This window comes from Urocitellus parryii, chromosome 1 (assembly GCF_045843805.1).
Source record: "Urocitellus parryii isolate mUroPar1 chromosome 1, mUroPar1.hap1, whole genome shotgun sequence".
NCBI classification, from domain to species: domain Eukaryota; kingdom Metazoa; phylum Chordata; class Mammalia; order Rodentia; family Sciuridae; genus Urocitellus; species Urocitellus parryii.
Window position 1 is genome coordinate 28,582,510 of NC_135531.1, and position 23,219 is coordinate 28,605,728.

Genomic DNA, 23,219 nt, shown 5'->3' on the forward strand with positions numbered 1-23,219 from the left:
AGAGCATTGTTCTAATGCATATTCTGCTACATTAATTTGTGAAACAACTAACATTGAGTACATACTATGACATCCTCTGAAGTTAATGTATAAGTACATAGATGGTGCTGGTGAATGAATGAGTAATTGACTGTCACTTTATGAAAGAACAAAAGGATCAAGGTCCAGAGGGTCTCACCAATTTTTAGTCTTCAGGTCATGCTGTGAGTTCAAAATTTGCAGCATTGATATGTATTTTTTTTTCTTGGAAATGACCTTGCATTTAGGCAGTTTACATGAAATAGGCTCAGTAAAATTGGTATTTGCCTCATTACCTCATTTCCCCACTGCTTTTATTTGTTCACAGAGAAATGTGTGAATATCTCAAGGAATTTAATATTTTAAGGTAGTGTCAATTTCTGATGTATGTATCCTAATAGTCACAATATACTCAAATAGAGGACGTTTGTATAAAATAATATATCTTACAGGGAAATGACAAATTCTTCCTGAAAATTTTATCCTTATTTAATTAATATTGTGAAACATACTTTATAGTAAAGTGTTAGGGTCTGTAAACAAGTCAAGATGGCGCCTGGCATTTTGCCAGAGGGAGTGGTTTATGAAGTAATGCCAGCAAGCCATTAAGTGTGGAGATTTCTTATTGGTTGACTGCTGTATCTATTTTATGTTAATTAAGATAAGCTGTGTGTAATGTATAAATACCTCTGTTGTCCTACAATAAATGGCTCCCACTCCTGCTGTATCAATGTATGGAAGTTGCTCATCACCCCCAGTTAGTTCGCTGCAGCCGGACTGCGGCAGTAAAGCTGAGGATATCCCTTCATTTCATACGTACTTGATAAAAGTAAAATCAAAATTGCTTAACACATGTAAGACAATCTGTGAGAGCTGAATAAATACTGGTTGACTGGCTGTGTGAAGTAATATATAGGCTTTGTAATGAAGCTGAAGTTTACTAAACACATATTGAAGACATTCTAATTCAAATAGTTATAAATACTTTGGGTTGCCTAAATTGAGTTTTTTGGGCAACAACTAGTTATAATAATTGAACTAAGTAACCTATAAAATATATAAAGAGATAAAACAGCATAGTAGAAGTTGAATACAATAGGTTTTACAATAATATTTATATTAAAAAATGCTCATTTGTAAATTAAAATTAGACTTCATAGTACAATTAGGATTTTCATGAACATTTTTATTCCTATCTAAGACATTTCTTAAAAATTCATTTATTGACAGAGTTTCACAGGAAAAAAGATACTAAAATTTTGCAATAGTAGATTTATATATTGTTTAGAATTGACAAGTGTAAGAATATATGCAAAGCCATGGGATAGTGAAGTATTCATGGTAAACAATGCAAAAATATTAGGAGTTTTAGCATTTTTCAATATATTGAGGTATAATTTACATTTAAAACCCACATCCATTTCCCATTATCAATTAATTTATTCAGAGGCACTGTGTCAGTCTCTCTTAGAAAACCAGCAAGTAAGAAACTCCCTGATCTTCAACAATTTCTTATGTAACAGGATAGTTTCTTATAAAATATGAAAGTGATATTATTTAGAGCACAACTCAAATCATTGCCAATTAACTATCCAGAACTTTCATCTGAATATCAAGTGTGGGACAATTTGTTCGGGCTTTCTGTCTGCCTATACATACATCAAATTTCCCTCTTAATCCAGGTCTTTGCAGAGTTTAACTCACCAGTGCTAAAAAATACTTTTATTTTATTATGACTATTAACATTTATTATTTGAACAATGTTTTGCTGAATAATTTTCACGCATGCATATATTATGGCTTCATTATCTCTACCTTTCCTTCTGCCCTCTCTTGCCAGCCTTTTCCCTCCCCTCTTCTTGTCCCCTTCTCTGATACTTTCGTCTTCCACATTAGGCCTTTTTTTACTTCCTTTATTGTTTTAGTACTGTGCTGTTCTACTTTGCATTCTCACCAATTAAATATAAAGGTTAATATTTCTCCACATCTTCCGCCAGCATTCTTTTTATGCTTGTTTGATTTGGCTTTTGATTATAGCCTTTATGAATGGGGTGAGATGGAATTTTGGTGTAGTTTTAATTTGCATTTCCCTGATGCTAAAGATATTATATATATATATATATATATATATATATATATATATATATATATATATATATATATATATACTTTTGAAAATCATCTATTCAGATGATTTGGTCATTTTTTTATTGAATCACTTATTCTTTTTGGTTGATTTTTTTGAAGTTCTTAATCTATTCTGGATATTAATCTTCTGTCACCAGAATAGTTGGCAAAGATTTTCTGCCATTCCATGGTTTCATGGTTTATTTCATCACTCAGTTGACTATTTCCTTTGTTGTTATTGACAACTTTCTTTCTTTTTTTTAGAGAGAGAAGAGAGAGAGAATTTTTTAATATTTATTTTTCAGTGGACACAACATCTTTATTTTATTTTTATGTGGTCATGAGGATCAAACCCAGCACCCCGCACATGCCAGGAAAGCATGTTACCACTTGAGCCACATCCCCAGCCCTATTATTGACAATTTTCAATTGATGTAATCTCACTTGTTATTTTTTCATTTTGTTTACTGACTTATTGGAGCCCCATCTAGGAAATGGTTGCCTGTGCAAATATGTTGAAGTGTTTCCTTTATGTTTTCATTTAGTAGTTTCAAAGATTAAGATCTTACAATGTGGTCTTTTACTCATTTTGAGTTTATTTTTGTGCAGGGTGAGAGAGAAGTGTTCTTTTAAATCTTCTACATGTGGATATCAGGTTTATCCAGAACTGTTTATTCAAAGACTGTTTTTTCTCCTACTTTTGTTAGAATCAGATGATTGTAATTGCAGTGGGTCTATTTTTGGGTCTTCTACTCTGTTGCAGTGATGTAAAAATCTATTTTCATGCTTATGTGATACTGTTTTATTGTCATGTCTCTGTAGTATAAATTGGAATCAGGTAATGTCATGTTGTCAGTGTTACTCTTTTTGATCAGTACTGCTTTGGCTATTCAGGGTCATTTATACTTGCATATGACTCTGAGGATTTTTTTACCTTATTCTTCGAAAATTGTTAATGGTAATATGATGTGTATTGCCTCAAATCTTCAGATAACTTTGAGAAGTATGGCCATTTTAACAATATTCTCTTAATCTAAGTGAGAGACCTTCTATCTTATAGTGTTATGTGTCTTTATTCAGTGTTTCATAATTTTCATTATAAAGGTATATTACCACCTTAAATTTATTCCTAGATATAGTTTTAGGCTATTGTCAGTGGGATTACTTTCCTGATATCTTTGTCAGTGATTTAATTATTGGCATATAGAGCTTTTAATTGAGTTTTAACAAATGTATAGACATCAATATTCACTACCATAATGGAGATAGACAGGATTTTTAATACCCCAAAATATAATTTGTCTTTTTCCTACTATCACCTAATGAGTGATATACTTTTTAAGACTAAAGATTAATTTTCTCAGGCTAAAATCTCATTAAAATATAATTTAAGATTATATAACTCTTAGTACCTGACTTATTTCACTCAATGTAATGTGGTAAAAAATGGTGTTGAATGTATCAGTAGTTCACTAACTTCTGTTTTTATATTACATTTTATTGGATATTTTATAATCTGTTAATGCTTTCTTTCACTGCCATTTGGGTTACTACAGGTTTTGGCTACTTTATATAAAGCTGCTCTAAAGTTACACGTGAGTATTTGTGCTTTTCTTTCTTTTGTATAAATATGCATGAGTAGAACTACTCAATTATGGCATGAATATCATTTTTGTTTTGCTCATTTTCTATCATTTTTAAATTCTAGAATGACCAGAATTTTATTGTAGTTTTTAATTTATGTAGTCCTTATTAAATATAAATTGTCATCAATTGCTAAGAATTAAGCAATACATTTTAGCAGCAAGTAGACTCATTTTACCACTAAACATTTTTTGTCTTGGCAATAACAGAGTGTAGGACTTTTACGTGATTCTAGTGGTTCAGAAAGTGTTGTTATTCTTACAACATTGAATGAAAAGTTTTATTCTAATTCCTCTTTTCATTGATAGATCATCATTTACATGCTTTCAAAGCCTGATGAAATATTTACTTTATAAAATTTCAGAGATTGAATTCATTTGTTCCTAATTTTCATAGTTTATGAGTATCAGAGTATAATATTGAAGGTAATTTAAAAGATTTTTCCTAAGTATATTTGGCTCAACTTTTTTTCCTTATATGTGGAATTAAGAAAAAAAATTCTCATATGTGAAAACTAGGAAAAACAAAAGATAATCTGAAATTAGAAATTATATAAGAGATGATTACATGAAATCATTAACTCATGCAATTAATATGTGTTGATCATAAAAAAAAATCAACATTGGACCTCTAACCAGGGATTAAACCCAGGGGCACTTTAACACTGACATATATCCCCAGCCCTTTTTATTTTTTATCTTGACATAGGATCTCATTAAGTTGCCTAGGGCCTTGCAGAATTGCTGGGTTTGCCTTCTTACTTGTGGCCCTCCTCTCTCAGCCTCCCAAACTGCTGGGGATTATAAGTGTGTAACAGCACGCCCATTTGAGCTCTAAGATTTTATTATCAGCCCTGCTATCTGGAATTTAGGATGTCACCAATGAAAAACTAAAGACATCAATAAACCATTAAAATAAAATGTGAGATAAATTAATATTAAAAAGACACACTTATCCCCCTATCATTATGGCTTTTCACCAAAGTATGTGTTGTGCAATTTGATTAATATCAGAATACTCATCTCCACCCACATATTAGGAAAAGCACACTTAATTGCATTGGTTGTTTAGAATTCTATACAAAATATTTTAATGGGTTAATAATAAAACCTTTAATTTTAAATAAAAATAAATCTCAACTATAATGATCAGTCAATTAAAATAAAACAATATATTTGTTATTTTGACACCACATCTGGTTACACAGAACAAGTGTTAGTTTTATTAGGTCTTGTTTCCAAAGCCAACTCCTTGTCAATTTGAATATCTTACTCTATGCACAATTATATAGTTAATTTTAATTAATAATGATTAATTTATTAAATCACATATTTAACTTGTTATGTATTTTACATTTTGTAAGGATATGTTTAAAATGTAAAATGCTAACAAGTCCTTTGTTTATCTTAGTAATAATAAGCAAAAAATGATGGGCTAACTGAAATCACATAAAAATTTATAGTATAGAATGTAATTCAAATATTCAAGCATGATATTATATTATTAGCAGGAAAAACTTCCAGCAAGTAGTTAATTAGCACTGAATTATGATGCTGCTTTCTTTGTGCATGGGTCTTAAGCTGTGAACTCTTAATGGGCTATATGTAAATGATGAATAAGTGTGATAGCCTCGACACATTCTCAACTTAATCAAGGAAGTGACTGGTCTTGTTACTGGAGTAGTAAAAAAAAATATTTTCAGCTCTATTATGAAGCATAGTTATTACCATATATTTGATTAGAAACATATTAATATATTATTTGAAGACTATGTTATACTCTTTTATAAAAAATATTTTTTAGTTGCCAATGGACATTTATTTTATTTATTTATGTGTGGTACTGAGGATAAAACCTAATGCCTCACATATTCTAGGCAAGTGCTTTACTACTGAGCCACAACCCCAGCCCCTATGCTATACTCTTCAAGGAGAAGTTTTGAGGAATTGACTAGAATGACCACATCTAAAATATTAGATTGTTAATTTGAATAAATGAGATTCATCACTTGTGAAAATATGGAGTAAAATTGTATAGTTCTTTTACCACATTTTAAATTTTCATCTTATAAGTTTATTTTATTCTTAACAAATAATAATTATGTATATTTATGAGGTTCCAAGTATTATTTTGAATATGAATACATTATATAAATATAAATCAAGGTAACTAGTATCCATCATCTAATCAATGTGTGTGTGTTGTGAGGATTAAAAAAATCTACTTCAGAAATTTAAAAATGTATGTTATTGTTAACATTGTTCATGATGCAGTATCAATCACTAAAACTTACATGTCTAGTCTTCTTGCAGAGCAAGACTTCCAGCAACATCTTCCCTTTTTCCATTCCCTCCCGCCCCCCAGCTTCCAGTGTTTACACTTCTCTGTTCCTATGATTTCTTTCTTTTTTTAGATTATACATATAAGGGAGATTATATAATATTTGTATTTCTGTGTCTGTTATTTTTTCTTTGACATTATAACAACAACACAACGTCCTTCTTCTTAAAGCCTATATGATATTCCATTATTAGATAACACCATGTCTTTATCTGTTCATCCACTGAAGAACACACTGATCTACCTCTTGGCTATCTCTGAACAGTGCTGAAATGAATATTGTAGTGCAGTGCAGATGTCTATCTGGACACTCATTATAATTATTTTGGCTATATACTCAAAAGTGGATGTGCTGAGTCACAAGGAAATTCTATTTTAATTTCACATTTTGTAGAACAGCCATACTAGTTTCCAAATAGGCTTAGTGCCTTACATTCCTACCATCAGAGTTCAAGTGTTTCCTTTTCTCCCCATCTTAGAAATTAGTTATAATTTGCCTCATCAATAGTCACCTTTATAATGGGTGGAGATCTAATTGTAATTTTAATTTACATTTCCTTTTAATTAGAGATGCTGAGCATATATCTGTTGTCCATTCATTTATTTTTTTTCTATTGAGAAATGTCTTTTCAGATTCTTTTTAAATTTTTAATTGTGTTACTATTTTCCTTCTATTGAGTGTTCATGTCCCCTATATATTTTGGAATTAGCCCTATTTTAGATGTACAGTTTATAAGTATTTTCTCTCAATCCCAGATTATCTATTTGCTCCTGTTGTTTCCTTGGTTCTATAAAATCTTTTTATTTGATGTTATCTCATCTGCTTTTATATCTGTTTTGTATTCATTGAAAGTCCTATCCAGGAAATTATTATTGAAACCAATGTTGTATGATATTTCCCATATTGTTTCTTCTAGTAGATTTCCATCAGATCTTAGATTAAATTTTTTTTAAATTCTGAGTTGATTTTGAGATATGATATGAGATAAAGGTCTAGTTGGTTATGTCTTTATGTTAACACTCAGTTAATCTAATATTATTTATTGGAAACATTGTTCTTTTCCCACTGAGGATTTCTAGTAAATTTATCAAAACAAAATTTCTTGTAAATATTTGATCTTATTTCTCTAACTTCTATCTCTAAAATAATAAATAAATATGAATTAATCATAAAATGATCTGATGTTCAAAATAACTGGGATTAAAGCTGTTTAATGAATGAATAATAGTCACAAGTATTAATGTTATAGTTCACATGCATTGTGACAGTTATGAATGTAGAAGAACCTATAAAAATATTAATGAAAGATATTTGCTAATTTACAAAAGGAAAATATGTATTTTATTTCTACCTTTCAGATAGCTTTTATGAGAATTATATTTATTTCATAATTGTGGGGTTCATTTTGACATTTCATAAATGCATTTCACATATTTTTTTAATTCCAATCCCCAGTACTTCTGCATATCCTCTTTTTCTCCCTCACCCTGATCATTTCTCAACTCATCTTCCTTCTATATATTCATTATTTTTAATTGGTGCATCATAGTTATACAATAAAGTGGAATTTGTTATGTTATAGCCATCAAGGCACATAGCAAAACCTTGTCAATCTTGTTATGCTTTTCAACTCCTTCCCTATTTCCCATCTTTTCTTTCCCCCCTCAATTTCCTTTCTTCAACTGCACTATTCTCCCTTCTGTATTATTGAGATGCCCTCTTTAAAAAAAAAATGTTTATATTTCTCCAGTTTCCACATATGAGAGCGAACATTTAAGCCTTGATTTTTTTCAGCCTGGCTTATTTTACTTAACATGACTTTCTCCAGTTTCATTCTGTAAGTGACATAATTTCATTACTTTTTATGGCTGAATAAAACTTAATTGTATAAATCACACATTTTCCTTAATCATTCATATGTTAGTGGGTATCTAGGCTTATTTTGTAACTAGGGTATTAAGAATTGTGCTCCTGCAAACATTGGTATGCTTATATCACGGTGGAAAGTGGATGAGTCTCTGTGATCCACTGACACTGTGGTGTAAGAAAAGCCAAGCCAGGGAAATATTCCTTCTTGCCAAAAGGCAAAGATATGAACATCCTTGATATTCTGCTAGTTTTCAGTACAATAGGTTTTCTGGATACAGCAAGATAGTCCACAGGATGTTCCTAACTCCGGAATAACGGGATAGTTACAAAAATGTTTCTAGTTCTTTAAGTTTTTAGTGCACAAAGAAGCCTCTTAATAACTAAAAAAGCCTTGAACAATTTACAATACCCATATAGTTAAACTTTCTGATTAGGAGACCTTATATAATAAACTTGTGGAGTTAGTTCTGAGTCACTGTTCCTCAATCAGATGGCAGAATCCCACCTGGCACCAGCTCTGCTTCATAACTCACTTGAAACTAATGTCTGAAATATGATATGTCAAGAGCCTTGTAAGGTTTTGAACAACCAATAAAAAAAATAAATAAAAAAAATATATAAAAAAAAAGGTCTCATGTTTTTCTCAATCTCCTGTCACCATATTCCAGATTCTTTGTTGATATGTGTGTGTCAGACTACCACTGTAGTATATTGATTTTAGGTTTTTTTTTTTTTTTTTTTTTTTTTTTTGTGTGTGTGTGTGTGTATAACATTTAAGGGGAGACCTGTGTCATATGGTGGTTCCATTGCTAGACTTTTGAGGAATTTCCATACTGCTTTCCATTGATTGAACTAATTCGTAGTCTCACTCATAATGCACGAATATACATTTTGCCCCATATTCTCAAAATAAAATATTAATTGTATTCTTGGTTATTACCATTCTAGCTGGAGTGAGATGAAATCTCAGCGTAGTTTTGATTTCTAAGGATATTGAACATTTTTTGTCACATATTTGTTGGACATTTGTATTTCTTCTTTTGAGAAATATCTGCTGAAATGTTTGACCTTTTGTTGATTGGCTTTTTTTCGGTGTAACATTTTTTGGGATTTTATGTTCTGTATATTATTTCCATGTCTGAAGAGTAGCTGATGGTCTATCTATATATACATACATATATATTACATATATGTGAGATATATATATTACATATATGTGAGATATATATATATATATATATATATCCATATCCTTCTGTTCTGTTCCATTCATCATTGTGTTTGTTTTGATGCCAATACCATCCACTATTTTTTTTAGTATAATTCCCTAGAATATTTTTGATCAAATATGTAAGTATTCCTGCAGTGTTCTTTTTGCTGAAATTGCACTTGATACTTAGTTTTTGAGGAGTTCAACACAAATTTTGAAATTTCACTTTTGATTTCTGAAAACACCATAATTGATATTTGATAAGGAATATATTGAATCTGTAGATCACTTCTTATAGGATTGTCTACATGATACATCTTTAAATGTGCATTGTTTAAGATGACAACGTGAAATTATTAATTATTTTAACTTTTCATATATAATGAAATATACAGAATTACTAAAAGTTGAATATAGAAATAATTTAACAATATCTCCTTTCCCAATGACAGATTTATGTGTCTAAAAGCTTTGATTGTACTTTTTCATTTTACTAATTAATTACTTTTTTTGGAAATTGAAATATAAATGCTTATCTGCTAATTTACAATTTATTTCAAAGTATTTTACTATACTAATACATGAGTAATAAAAAATCTAAATTGATTAAAATCTCAGAATTACATTAATGAAATCCAGTAATGAATTATATATTTTTGTTTTCAAATATCGACCTATTAATGGAACACAACATGGACAACACAACATCCAAATCAGAGAATAATTTGATAGCTGTAATTGTATCATGAGATTAGGTTTCAGGAATTTGAGAATAGAATGTTATTTTAAATATAAATATAAATATATATATATAATTAAAGTTGTAAAGTTGATTTACTGCAAGATAAATAAATGCAATTACTATTTAAGGAAATGTATATTTTTTTCAAAATCAAGTAATTACAAATAAAATATAGAGATGATATGGGTACTATATTTTCTGGGTGATCCCTTTATATAATTTCAGAATTTTAAAACTCTAATCGACATTGTCAAAAGTTAGGGTTATTAAGAGTCTCTTTTTTATTTATTGGTTCCTAATCACTAAGTGTATTTCCTTCTGTTTAGCAAAACTTATTTTGGAAATATAAAATAGATAAACTTGGACAACATGTGTATAGCTAGAAAACAAGTAGTAGAGCTAACATTGTTCTCCCAGATGATGCATAGGACTTTCCAAGGTATAACACAACAGCTCCCAATCTCAGAGAGCAGAATGGTTAACAGAGACTGAGGGCAAAAGGTGAGAACAAAGGAAGGAGTGTTACGAAAATTGTAAAATTACAAAAAAAGCACAAAAATATAACCTACAATCAAGACAGAAAATGTACAATAGAAGTTTTGTAATAAACCAACAAAACTTTTGAAATTACTATGAAAAATGCAAGGTAAAGGATTTATTGAAAAATATTGATATAAACACAGTGTAATTTCAACACTGAAAAGGAAACTATAAAAGAAGCAAATGAAAATAATTGAAGTGAAAAATAGAATGAAGTTAATAAAATTTCATCACTGAAATTAACACTGGATTGGGTAAAATGCAAAAAAAAAGATTGCTCACTTTAAAGATAGTATATACATTATCTAAAGAGGAAGATTAGAAAAATTTTAAAAAATGTGGACAGAATATCCAATATCTGTGGAGAATATCAAAGAGTTTGACATATATATAATGGGAGCCCCAGAAAAAAGCAAGGAAAACCTGATCCCAAGATATATTTTAGGAAACAATAGACTAGAAAATGAAATGAACAAAGAATGATGCCTAAAGTCTCATCAGAAAAGAAAGAGAAAGAAAGAAGACAAAGACGATGATGGGATTATATCTTGGGAATGCTGAGGAAAGACTCAATCTATGGATTTATACTTCCATACTAAATATATTTACATATTTATATTTAAAAAACAAAGGCATCCAGGCACAGTAGTAAATGCTCATAGTCCCAGCTATTTAGGAGATGGAGACAGAAAAATTACAAAATAAATATACTTCAAGACTAAAATAAAAAAATAATAATATAATTAACTGGAAACAAAACATTTTTAAATTTTATTTATTTACTCTAATTTGTTATACATGACATCAGAATGCATTTCAATTTGTAGTACATACATAGAGCACAACTTTTCATGTCTCAGTTCACAAAGTAGAGTCACACCATCTGTGCACTTGGGGTAACAATGCCCATCTCATTCCTCAAATCTTTTCTACCCCCATATCTCCTCTCTTTTCCTTATTCCCCTGTGCCTTATGTAAAATTACTCCATTTCTCCCATACCTCACCCCCATCCCCATTATGGATCAGCATCCTTTTATCAGAGAAAATATTCGGTCTTTGGTTCTTTGGTATTGCCTTACTTCACTTTATTATAAATTCTCCAATTCCATCCATTTAACTGAAAATGCCATGATTTTATTGTCTTTTACTGCTGAGTGATATTCCATTGTGTATATATACCATGGTTTCTTTACCCATTCATCTACTGAAGGGCATCTAGGTTGGTTCCACATTTAGCTATTGTGAATTGTGCTGCTATAAATATTGATGTGGCTATGTCTCTGGAGTATGCTGTTTTTAAGCCATTTGCATATAAACCTAGGAGTGGGATAGCTGGGTCAAATGGTGGTTCCATTGTAAGTTTTCCCAGGAATCTCCATACTGTTTTCCATATTGGCTGCACCAATTTGCAGTCCCACTAGCAATGTATGAGTGTGCCTTTTCCCCCATATCCTTGCCAACACATATTATTGTTTGTATTCTTAATATCTGCCATTCTGACTAGAGTGAGATGAAATCTCAGAGTAGTTTTAATTTGCATTTCTCAAATTCTTAGAGATGTTAAACATTTTTTGTTATATATGTGTTGATTGATTGTATATCATCTTCTGATTAGTGTCTGTTGATTCACCCTGAGTTGTGCATGGTGAGAGATAGGGGCTTAAGTGCATTTTTAATAAGGATTTTCAGTTTTCCCAGCACTTTTTGCTGAAGAGGCTATCCTTTATCCAATATATGCTTTTGGTGCCTATATTTATTATGAGATAACTGTATTTATGTTGTTTTTTTCTCTGTGTCCTTTATTCTGTACCATTTGTCTACAAGTCTATTTTGGTTCCAATACCATGCCATTTTTGTTACTATTACTCTGTAGTATAGTTTAAGCTCTAGTATAGTGATGTCACCTTCTTCACTCTTCTTGCTAAGGATTGCTTTGGCTATTTTGGGTCTCTTATTTTTTTAAATGAATTTCATGTTTGCTTTTTATATTTCTATGGTGAATTTCATTGGGATTTGATTGTAATTGCATCTGTATAGTGTTTTTGGTAATGTGGTCATCTTGACAATATTAATTGTGCTATCCAAAAACGAGGGAGATCTTTCCATCTTCCAAGGTCTTCTTTAATTTCTGTCTTTAGTATTCTGTACTTTTTTTTCTATAGAGGTCTTTCACCTCTTTCATTAAGTTGACTCCCAAGGTTTTTTGTTTGTTTGTTTGTTTGTTTGTTTGTGGCTATTGTAAATGGGTGGTTTTCCTAGTTTCTCTGTTAGAGGATTTGTCACTGATGTACAGAAATACCTTTGATTAATAGGTATTGATTTTATATTCTGCTATTTTGCTGAATTCATTTATTAGTTCTAGAAGTTTTATGTCAGAATTTTTTTGGATCATCTAAATAAAGAACATGTCATCCGCAAGTAGTAATAGCTTGAATTCTTCTTTTACTATCCATATCCAGTTAATTTATTTTGTCTATTTAATTGCTCTATCTAGAGTTTAAAAAACTATTTTAAATAGAAGTGGTAAAAGAGAGCATACCTGTCTTGTTTCAGTTTTTAGAGGGGTTGCTTTCAATTTTTCTCCATTTAGAATGTTGTTGGTCTGTTGCTTAGCATAGATAGCTTTTACAGTGTTGAGAGATGTTTCTGTTATCCCTAGTTTTTTCTAGTGTTTTGATATGAAGGTGTTGCTGTGGGTCACTCAGCTACATCAATCAAAGTGGGTGTGGGGGACATGGGGTCAAAACACAGACACCTGAGAGCTGGTGAGAGCAGGCATGTGGCAACTTCAGATGACCTCCAGCAAGCTGATTTAATGCAGAAGTGATTACAACTGATTTAGGGCATATCCTCCAACCATACATAAGCAAACACGTTATATAACATTTAGTAACCAATCATCTTATGATCAATGTAACTGCACTATGAGGAAGCTCTAAATATTGCTACTCAGTGGAAACCTGTCTGGAAAGATCTTTGTGCCTAGGAGTGGGGGCCTTATGAGTTGGGGGAATCATTCCCTGAGGCCCTTGTCTCTGGGTTCTCTGGCAACACTGACCTCAATCATTGAGGATGTGGTTTCTCAGAAGGCTCGCTAGAGCAGAGTGCACCATCCTGCAGGTGTTTCTGTCAGGCCTGTATGAGCATAGATTATTCTAAAACTGTGAGCTGCTCCTAGCTGCTAGCTGCAAACCAAAAGTTTTTTCTCCCTTTTTATTAAATTTGTAGCCAAAGGAGGAACCTGATAAGACTCAGAACCTATTCACATAGAAAATTGGCCCTCAGTTGGTATCTAATTAGATCAAATTCATAGCGGCCATCCACACAGCTGAAGGAGACTCCTTATTCTCTTTTTTAGTTTGCTTATGTGCATAAAATATCATAGTTTGTTTGGTTTCTATTTTGTTAAGCCTTTTTGGAAGCATCTTAAAATAACGTATATTAGAACAAGAAGAGCAACACCAATTAGTGGGGTCAATTAAGAGCTGACAGGTTATCCCATAGTCACTGTAGAAATGAGGGATTAAGAATTAGATTTGCTAATTCATTTAGGTTTCATTTAGGCTGAGAATCTGGGAAGGCAACATCATAGTGAAATTTCTGAAAGCCATATTCCAAGGTTCCTTAAGTCTATTTGCTAACTCAAGCTGAGCTTCTGTCACATTTTTTTTACTGAGACAGGGGTTTGGCAAGCATATAGAAATTGAGGACTGCAGGGTACCTTATCATTTAATTGAAACATCATTTTTTTATCAATAAGGTCAGTCTGTTGTTGTAGCATAAAGTGGTGCTGTATTTTGTCAAATGCTTTTTCTGCATCTATTGAGATGGTCATATGATTCTTATCTTTGAGTCTATTGATGTGATGAATTACATTTATTGATTTCCTTATGTTGAAACAACCTTGCATCCCTGGGATGAACCTCACTTGATCATGGTGCACTATCTTTTTGATATGTTTTTGTATTCGATTTGCCAGAATTTTATCGAGAATGTTTGCATGAATGTTCATTAAAGATATTGATCTGAAGTTTTCTTTCTTTGATGTATCTTTGTCTGGTTTTAGAATCAGTGTTATATTGGCCTCATAGAATTAATTTGGAAGTGTTTCCTCTTTTTCTATTTTATGAAATAATTTGAGAAGTATTGGTGATAGTTCTTCTTTGAAGGTCTTCTAGAACTCAGTTGTGTATCCATCTGGTCCTGGGCTTTTCTTGGTAGGTAGGCTACTGATGGCCTCTTCTATTTTATTGCTTAAAATTGATCTGTTTAACTTCTGTATTCAGTTCAGACAAATCATAGAACTCCAGAAATTTGTTGATGCCTTTGATATTTTCTATTTTATTGGAGTACAAATTTTCAAAATAATTTCTAATTATCTTCTGTATTTCTGTATTGTTCATTATGATATTTTCTTTTTCATCACAGATGGTAGTAATTTGAGTTTTCTCTCTCCTTCTCTTTGGTGGCATGGCTAAAGTTTTATCAATATTATTTACATTTCTTTAAAAAATTGAAAAAGAGGGCTGAGATTGTGTCTCAGAGAGACACAATGCCTTGCACGCATGAGGCAGTGGGTTCGATCCTTAGAACCACATAAAAATAAAATAAAGATATTGTGTCCATCTATAATAAAAAATAAATATAGAAAGGCTTTATTTTTACATAAAAGCATTGAAAAAGAAATTTATCATTTGTAAGTTATATGATACACTATAAGTAAAAACCTGCAGAAATAAATAAAGGTCAATAGAAAAGTTAAATATTTGTAAAAGAATAATTTATATCTTTTTCAAAAGGCATCATAAGAAAAATAAATAAGTAAATAAGTTGCTCACACACTGATTGCAAATAATTATTATGGATATATCACACAAAACATCAATTTATAAATTTATAAAATCTATCAAGAAAAACTGAATTTCATAAACACATAATTTATATGTAATTTCACTAAATAACGAATGCAAATGCTAAAAAAAGTACATTAAATTAAATTTAGAGTAATTCAAATTAATTAAATTACAACAGAATTAAAAAATTAAATCACAATAACATTTAGCTCAGTTGTTGAGCGCTTACCTATTTTGCCTATGGCCCTAAGTTTAATCCAGCACTGCCAAAAATCTCTAACAAAGAAAATTAAATCATAATGGTATGACTGAGACTGGCAATGCAAAATGTTGCATAGCATTCAGAATAAGTGGAACTCTCAATGTTAATGGGAATGTAAAATGCTAGTACTTTGAGAACTGTTGGGAAATCCTTGTGTATCTAATGGCTTTCTAAATGTATTCGCAGCAAGTTTTTAGATTTATCAAAGAAAGTAAAATAAGAGTATCTATTTAAACACTTAGGAAAGTTTGACATTTGTTCATAGATTATAAATGAGTCAAACACATCTTCTTTGTTTTCAGCCTATTGCTAAACATCTCACCCTGCCAGATGCATACATATGTGCTTGTGAATTTTATTTTGGTCACCTTTTTTTGCAAATCAAAAAGTCGGTAGGTATAAAACACTGTTTCGTTTGTCATTGTTTCTCTGCTCCAGAAGTTTGAAGAGGACACAACAAGTATAAGATATTCTTCCTTATCTAAATCTTCATCTGGGACCACTCAAAGGCCAGGGAGTGCCATCAATAGTGGGAGCTAGATTTAACTTTGTCTGATACCTGGGCTGGAAATACACTGAGTCTGAATTAGACAGGCCTCTTTATCAGGATATATACATATGAGTTTTCTATGTAATTTGACCTTTTAACAAGGAATGGCCTTTAAAAAAAAGAACATCAAGAATGCCCATCCAAAGAGTTATTTATTGTAGTAGCTCAAGCTTCCAGAAGACCAAGTAGAAACTATAAGGCATTTTACCATCTTTCATTGACTGTCACTTAGCATTACTTCTGCCACACTGTATTAAAAAAAAAGTGGTGACTACATTAGTCAAACCTTGACTAGATTCAAGAGAAGTTAACAACAATGCAACCTTTCTGTGGGAAGATTAGCAAATAAGCTGAAGCCTTTTTGTTTGTTTCTTTGTTTTTTCCTAGAACTTTTGTTTTGAGAATCTAATACACAGAGTGACCCTGTATGCTGACCATCACATTTGTGGGTGTTACTTATAGGAACTCTATGTTCTTATGTCAATTCAACAATATTTCTGTGTTCCATGGATGGTGTTCACCACTAGATCCTGTTGCTAATTCTATTGACCTTTGAGTTGCCAGAATTATGCTGTTTTCTAGGTATAAAAGAAACATACTCATTTCCATATTTAATGGTAAGGTCACTCCTTGAATGACTTATAGAGTTCCTCTTGATTTTATTTTCCAATTGTACATGCAAACCACAAATTACATTTTTAAAAGATCCTTCATGAAAACATGTTTGCATTCTATCTATAAACATCTTGCCCACTGAAACTCAAAATATGTGACCAATGGTGTGAAACATTGTGTCCAACATAATTCAGGAATCCTTCTTCTTATCACCCTCCAGGAAAAAAAAAATCTATCCAAATGCTTAAAATGGAATACATTCACATTCTGAGAATATTACCTATTGTGTATTTCCACATCTTACCTATTATTTACATTGTTGCCAAAGGTCCAGTTTTAGATAGATCATACTTTTCCTAAGTATGAGAAATAGGCATATTTATATCTAGTGAGATACTATGCCACCATTCAGGGCATACATTTCATAGTCATTGATCTCACAAATTATTAACCCATATCTCTTGTGCACAATTCATATTACTCCCCCTGATAACAAATCAGTGGTAAATATGAGCTTCAACCCGATACCTTTGGTTAATAAATAAACTAGCATATTTGCTTTTCAAATAATATAGATAAGTATTTGACAATACAACTAACAAAACTACAGAATTACAAATGAGAACAAAATTAGAAGCAAAGCATATGAAGTGATATGAGGAAGACAAAATGTATAAAGTAAAATGCAAAACATGAGTATGATCATTGCAAATAAATCTTAAAAATGCAGCTAATATTTATAAGAAAATCTTGGCTACCATAAAAAAACACATTGAAAACCCAAATTATCTATGATTTCCTGTGAAAACATAGATACATATATAACTATGTGTGTGTGTGTGTGTGTCAACTAAGTACTGAATATTGCACATTTTATAATTCCTATTTTTTTGCTATAAAAGTCTTAGAAACTTGAAATAGGTAATACATATAAAATTTTATTGGATATTTATACTTCCGCGTATATACCCATATGGATATGCATATGAATATGTGCATTGTAAAATACATAAAAATCTTAGACAATTATAGACGTTAAAGGAATATTGAATGCCAAGTTCAGAATATATATCTCAGAAATTATAGGATATTATGGTGCTAAGATATTTTTATATATAGCAATTTGAAGGAATATATTAAATAGATAAAAGAAATATGAATGCATAAAAAAGCACATTGAATGAATGTTACTACTTGATTCTGGTTTTAAAAACAAGGTTTTAAGCCATCAGGGCCTCAAGCTGACAGAGAATACTGATTTTCACCATTGATGTTTTCTCTCTTACTCTATTTTCCAAGTTAGTACAGTTTTTTGTTTGTTTTTACTTTTTTATGCCTAGACACAGATGTGCAAAGATATTAAGCATCACTTATAGATAGTGGAGAAGAAATGTGGTTAAACTCTGAAAATGAATGAGTCAAAGTGTTTAGTGTTCTCACAGGTCTTATATTTTATTCAATTTTTAGAAATTTTTAGAAATTTCTTCATACTTTCTAGTGCTTATTGTAGATCTTTTTATTGGATCAAAATACAGTGGCTATATTTGTTTTGGCATTAAGATAAAGAGATTAATAAAAGGAAAATGAAATAGCAGGAAGGTCAGTAACATAGAGGGAAAGGAATAGGAAAGGGAGGAGGAAAGGGAGAGGGGAAGTACTGGGGAAAGAATTAGAAGACATTGTATTTCACTCTTTTATAATTATGTCAGAATGAGTCATAATGTAATGTATAAATGTAAAAGAACAAATAATAAAAGAAAGACTTTAAACCTCAGAAATTATTAAATGTTGAATCAATATTTTATTTTTTCAAAAAAGTATATTCATTTCTTTCAAATTAATAAAATTATATTTTATTTTATTTAAAAATATATAGGTCATTTGAAGTAAGTTAAAATCAAAATCTTAATACCTATGGCAATTATGAAGTTTGAGCACGGAAACAACAAAAAATAAAGTATTTAGGAAAGGGTTTTAAATTTATTATTAACAACTAGAAAGGATGAAAGTGAACAGTTTCCCTGATAAAGTAATAACTGTAAGAAAAAAAATAAAACTACACAATGTTATTCAAAAAATGTCAATAACGAACACTGACATGCTGCTCTTAGAAATGTTCTAATGAATATCTAGTACCTAGCCAATCATAATGAAAATTACTGTGTAGCTTATCATTTGTCATTTATAAAAACAATAGAAATTTCCTAGCTCTGGAGGAAATGACTTTAAGATTTGATTATTGAATATCAAAACATATTAAATAGGAAAAATATGATAAAATAAATCAGTTCTCTGAAAGATATGAAACACAAGATGAAATTATTTGGTTATTAATAAAATATATAGTATTAGATACCAAAAAAATTAGCAGTAGTGATGTTAAAGCCAAGTAGATTTTAAAAGAGATAAAGTGACTTAAAGTGACATTTATTTTATACAATTATTGAAACCATAAAATTAAAATAAACAACTTTAAACTTATATCATGGAATTGAATTTTCACCTGTAAAAGTATGATTTTGACAAGTGGGAAAATTGAAAAAGCATCTTGTAATTAAAAACATTAATTAAAACTTTACCATGGTACTGAGAAGAATTGAATTGAAAAAAAAAGTAACAGGATTTAGAATTTTGGATTGAAAATAGATATTTCTTTGTGCTGTATATGGTGCTGAGTTTGAATGGGTTAGTAGGATACATGACCTGAACTGAGCTAATTATAATGGCATTATTTTTAAGTCAAACATAACTTATTCTGTTTTCTAATTTCTTTAAAGATTAATTTGACAAATTACATATGAAAGATGAGCTTACAACTACTCTCATACACCCAATGTGAAAATTTACTAAATACTATTTAAGAAATTAAATTTAAATCACAATGTATTGATATCAGTATAATGATCCAATATGACATATCTTTGTTTTATTAAAGGAGAAAATTCTGGACTTTGCTGGAAAAAATCAGAATATTCATTATATGTTCTGATTTAATATAACTTGTTATTTGCTATATGTTGAGATAACATGCATTCAAAACCAAGCAAGTCAGTATTCATTTGTTTGTGTTTTTGTAGATTTCAAATATTTTAAGAAGATAGATTAATTTCATGGAAAGGAAATGAATATGAACAATTGAAAAACTGTACTAAATTATGAGAAAATTCGAGCATTGAAATTAAAACATCTGCAAACTACAAAGAATAACATGTGGAGCTGGGCCGCCAGTCGCTAGCAGAGGCGAGGCTGGAGCATCCCCGCCCCCAGCAGCGGCGCCCCCACTTTGCAACTCCTGGGTCCCAGCAGCGCGCGCTGGATGCAGCTGGCCCCGGGACTCAGGTATCTGGAACCCAGGGGCCTAGAACGCATTCCTCCGGAGAGCAGAGTCCTAGTCTGCAGCGGGCCAGGGTTATAGCCTGCCCTTCGGATGAAAAAAGAAAGGAAGAATGGACTACAATCACCAAACGTCCCTCGTCCCCTGTGGACAAGATAAATACATTTCCAAGAATGATCTTTTCCTGCATCTGAAGACCTACAACCTGTACTACGAAGGCCAGAACTTGCAGCTGCGACACAGAGAGGAAGAAGATGAGTTCATTGTGGAGGGGCTGCTGAATATCTCCTGGGGGCTACGCCGGCCCATCCGCCTGCAGATGCAGGACGACAATGAACGCATCCGCCCCCCTCCGTCCTCTTCCTCCTGGCACTCGGGCTGCAACTTGGGGGCACAAGGCACCATTATGAAGCCCCTCACCATGCCTAACATTCAGATCTCAGAGGTGGATGCGTCTCCTGAGAGTAAACAGACCCCAAGCCCCACAGATTCCAGGGGTCTGAAGCCTGTGCAGGAGGACACCCCACAGTTGATGCGCACACTCAGTGATGTTGGGGTACGTCGCCGTGGCAATGTGAGAACCCCCAGTGACCAGCGGCGAATCAGACGCCACCGCTTCTCCATCAATGGCCATTTCTACAACCACAAGACTTCTGTGTTCACACCTGCCTATGGCTCCGTCACTAACGTCCGCATCAACAGCACCATGACCACCCCACAGGTCCTGAAGCTGCTGCTCAACAAGTTTAAGATAGAGAATTCAGAGGAGGAGTTTGCTTTGTACGTGGTCCACACCAGTGGTGAGAAACAGAAGCTGAAGACCACTGATTACCCCCTGATTGCCCGAATCCTCCAGGGCCCATGTGAGCAGGTCTCCAAAGTGTTCCTGATGGAGAAGGATCAGGTGGAGGAAGTCACCTATGATGTGGCCCAGTACATAAAGTTTGAGATGCCTGTCCTTCAAAGCTTCATTCAGAAGCTCCAAGAGGAAGAAGATCGTGAAGTAAAGAAGCTGATGCGCAAGTACACCGTGCTCCGGCTGATGATTCAGCAAAGGCTGGAGGAGATAGCCGAGACCCCAGCAACGATCTGAACCATGAGAACAAGAGGATCCAGACACCCCAGGGGTTGCCGTTGACTTGAGACGATCCACAGGAAGCTGGGTTCTTTCCTTCCATGGAAATGTTGTCATGCAGACCTTTGCAGCACCTGACCAGCCATTATCTGCTCCCTGAAGCAGGATGAAGAAGTCAGAGGACAAGTCCCCATCCCTGGATCCCTGCTCTCTTCTCTCTCACTCACAAGACTTTTGTTCTAAGGAGGACCCAAAGTGTGTGTTCGCGCTCACATGCATACACAGGATGCATGTCCATGGGCCTCCCTGATATTTTCACATGCAATTAAATTCCAAGCCACCAGCACAAGTGCCATGAGGCTGGCAGATGAGCTGTTGATGGGCAGGAAAGTCAGGGGAGTCCCTATCCCAAGGGCTTTCAGCTAAAGAAGTGATTTCTCCCCTCTGGTGCCAGGGGGAAGCCACACATATCTGCCTGTCTCTGACAGGGGAAGAGTCCCTGGAGCTCACCATTTGGGGGGTTTACATGTTAATAGAGATTCTCCTTGTTTGTCTAGAAGGATCTATGGATGAGATCCTTGGAAATTAATAAAACAACAGCTTCATACCTTTGGGGCAAGTCTGATGGAAAGAAAAAGATAAACCTTCACATGGGATAGATGCAATGAGTGTCCGTGAGTTTTTACACTGGAAATTTTGATTGTTTTAAATAACAAAGATGAATGTGCCATGCTGTGTGGATGCCTGGAAAGAATGGATTCTTCCTCCGTGCCACCTCCGTGGCCAACTGTGTCTCTGCTTTCCAAACTGCCAACTCATCTCTCCGATGCTTCCTTGTGCTGAAGGAAAGTCTCTTGAATCAGTGGTCTGTCTGGCGGGCACATGGCGCTGCCTAGTGGGTATGCTCAGGGCTTGTTTGGAGATGGTGGCCAGGAAGTTTCCAAGCTCTATCCCTAAATCTCAAGAGAAGGGTAGAGGTCACCTGCAGAAATGACAGGTGCCTTTGCGCCCCACCCATCTTCACATCAACGAGTCTTCCTGCACTTGGAGCCGGGCTGTGTGAGTTCGTGGTCAAGACCTTACTCTTCCCAACCTCTGGATTCTTGCATGTTCCCTCACCTTGGATGTGGAGATGGAACCCCAGAGTGAGGACGTGTCCTGCTGTCCACTGAACGTGGTCTCGGGGAAGCTGCCTGGTGAGGGTGCCTAGAGAGGACAGAGCTTCTCTTTCAGCTTCTCAGCAGCCACTGTGCGCCCTGATCTTTGGGCTGGGTGGATTTCAACCTTGAATTGAGGTTAAGGTAAGAGGGTCTCAGCACATTAGCCACCCATTCCTGAGACAAGTGTGGAGGCCGGAGGTCACTGTTTCCTTGAAGTCAAGCTGGTTCAGAAGCGTCAGGTGCTTCAAAGGGGAAATATTTGCATCTTCCTCCTTACCAACAGGAAAGCAATGCTCTTCTCAAAACCTTCCCATAAAGACATTTTATCAGCATATCCATGGCAAATGATAACCCTCCAAAATCTGTTCTCCATGCAAAAACATCTTGGTGAGAATTGCTTCCTATGGAGCTGGGAGACTATTGCAGTGTCAGGAGACTAATGCAACCAAAAAAAAGTCAAGAAACTCTTAAGAAAAGAAAAGCTTTCTTATTTTTTGTACCAGGGATTGAACTCAGGGGCACTTCACCATTGAGCCATATCCCTAGCCCCTTTGGGTATTTTATTTAGATACAATGTCTCACTGAGTTGCTTAGCATCTTGCTTTTGCTGAGGCTGGCTTTGAATTCTCAATCCTCCTGCCTCAGCCTCCTGAACTGTTGGCTTTACAGGTGTGCACCGCTGCACCTAGCTGAAAAACTCTTTTTTTAAAATGTCAGAAACCAGCCTAAAGCCACATTTTATTTCAAAGCTCTGTAACACCTGAGAACTTGATATCCCAGATAATGTCTCCAAGATAGAAGTTTCTGTGTGGACAAGGGACTTGCAGTGTCTCAAGTGTCCAAACCATGACATTGGGAGTATGAGAGATTGCCTGGAG

General features: G+C 33.3%; 1 pseudogene; it reads left to right on the forward strand.

Moving 5' to 3' along the window:
• The first annotated feature begins 20,192 nt into the window (after positions 1-20,192).
• On the forward strand, positions 20,193-21,270 carry LOC144253499 (ras association domain-containing protein 2 pseudogene; annotated as a pseudogene).
• The last annotated feature ends 1,949 nt before the right edge of the window (positions 21,271-23,219 follow it).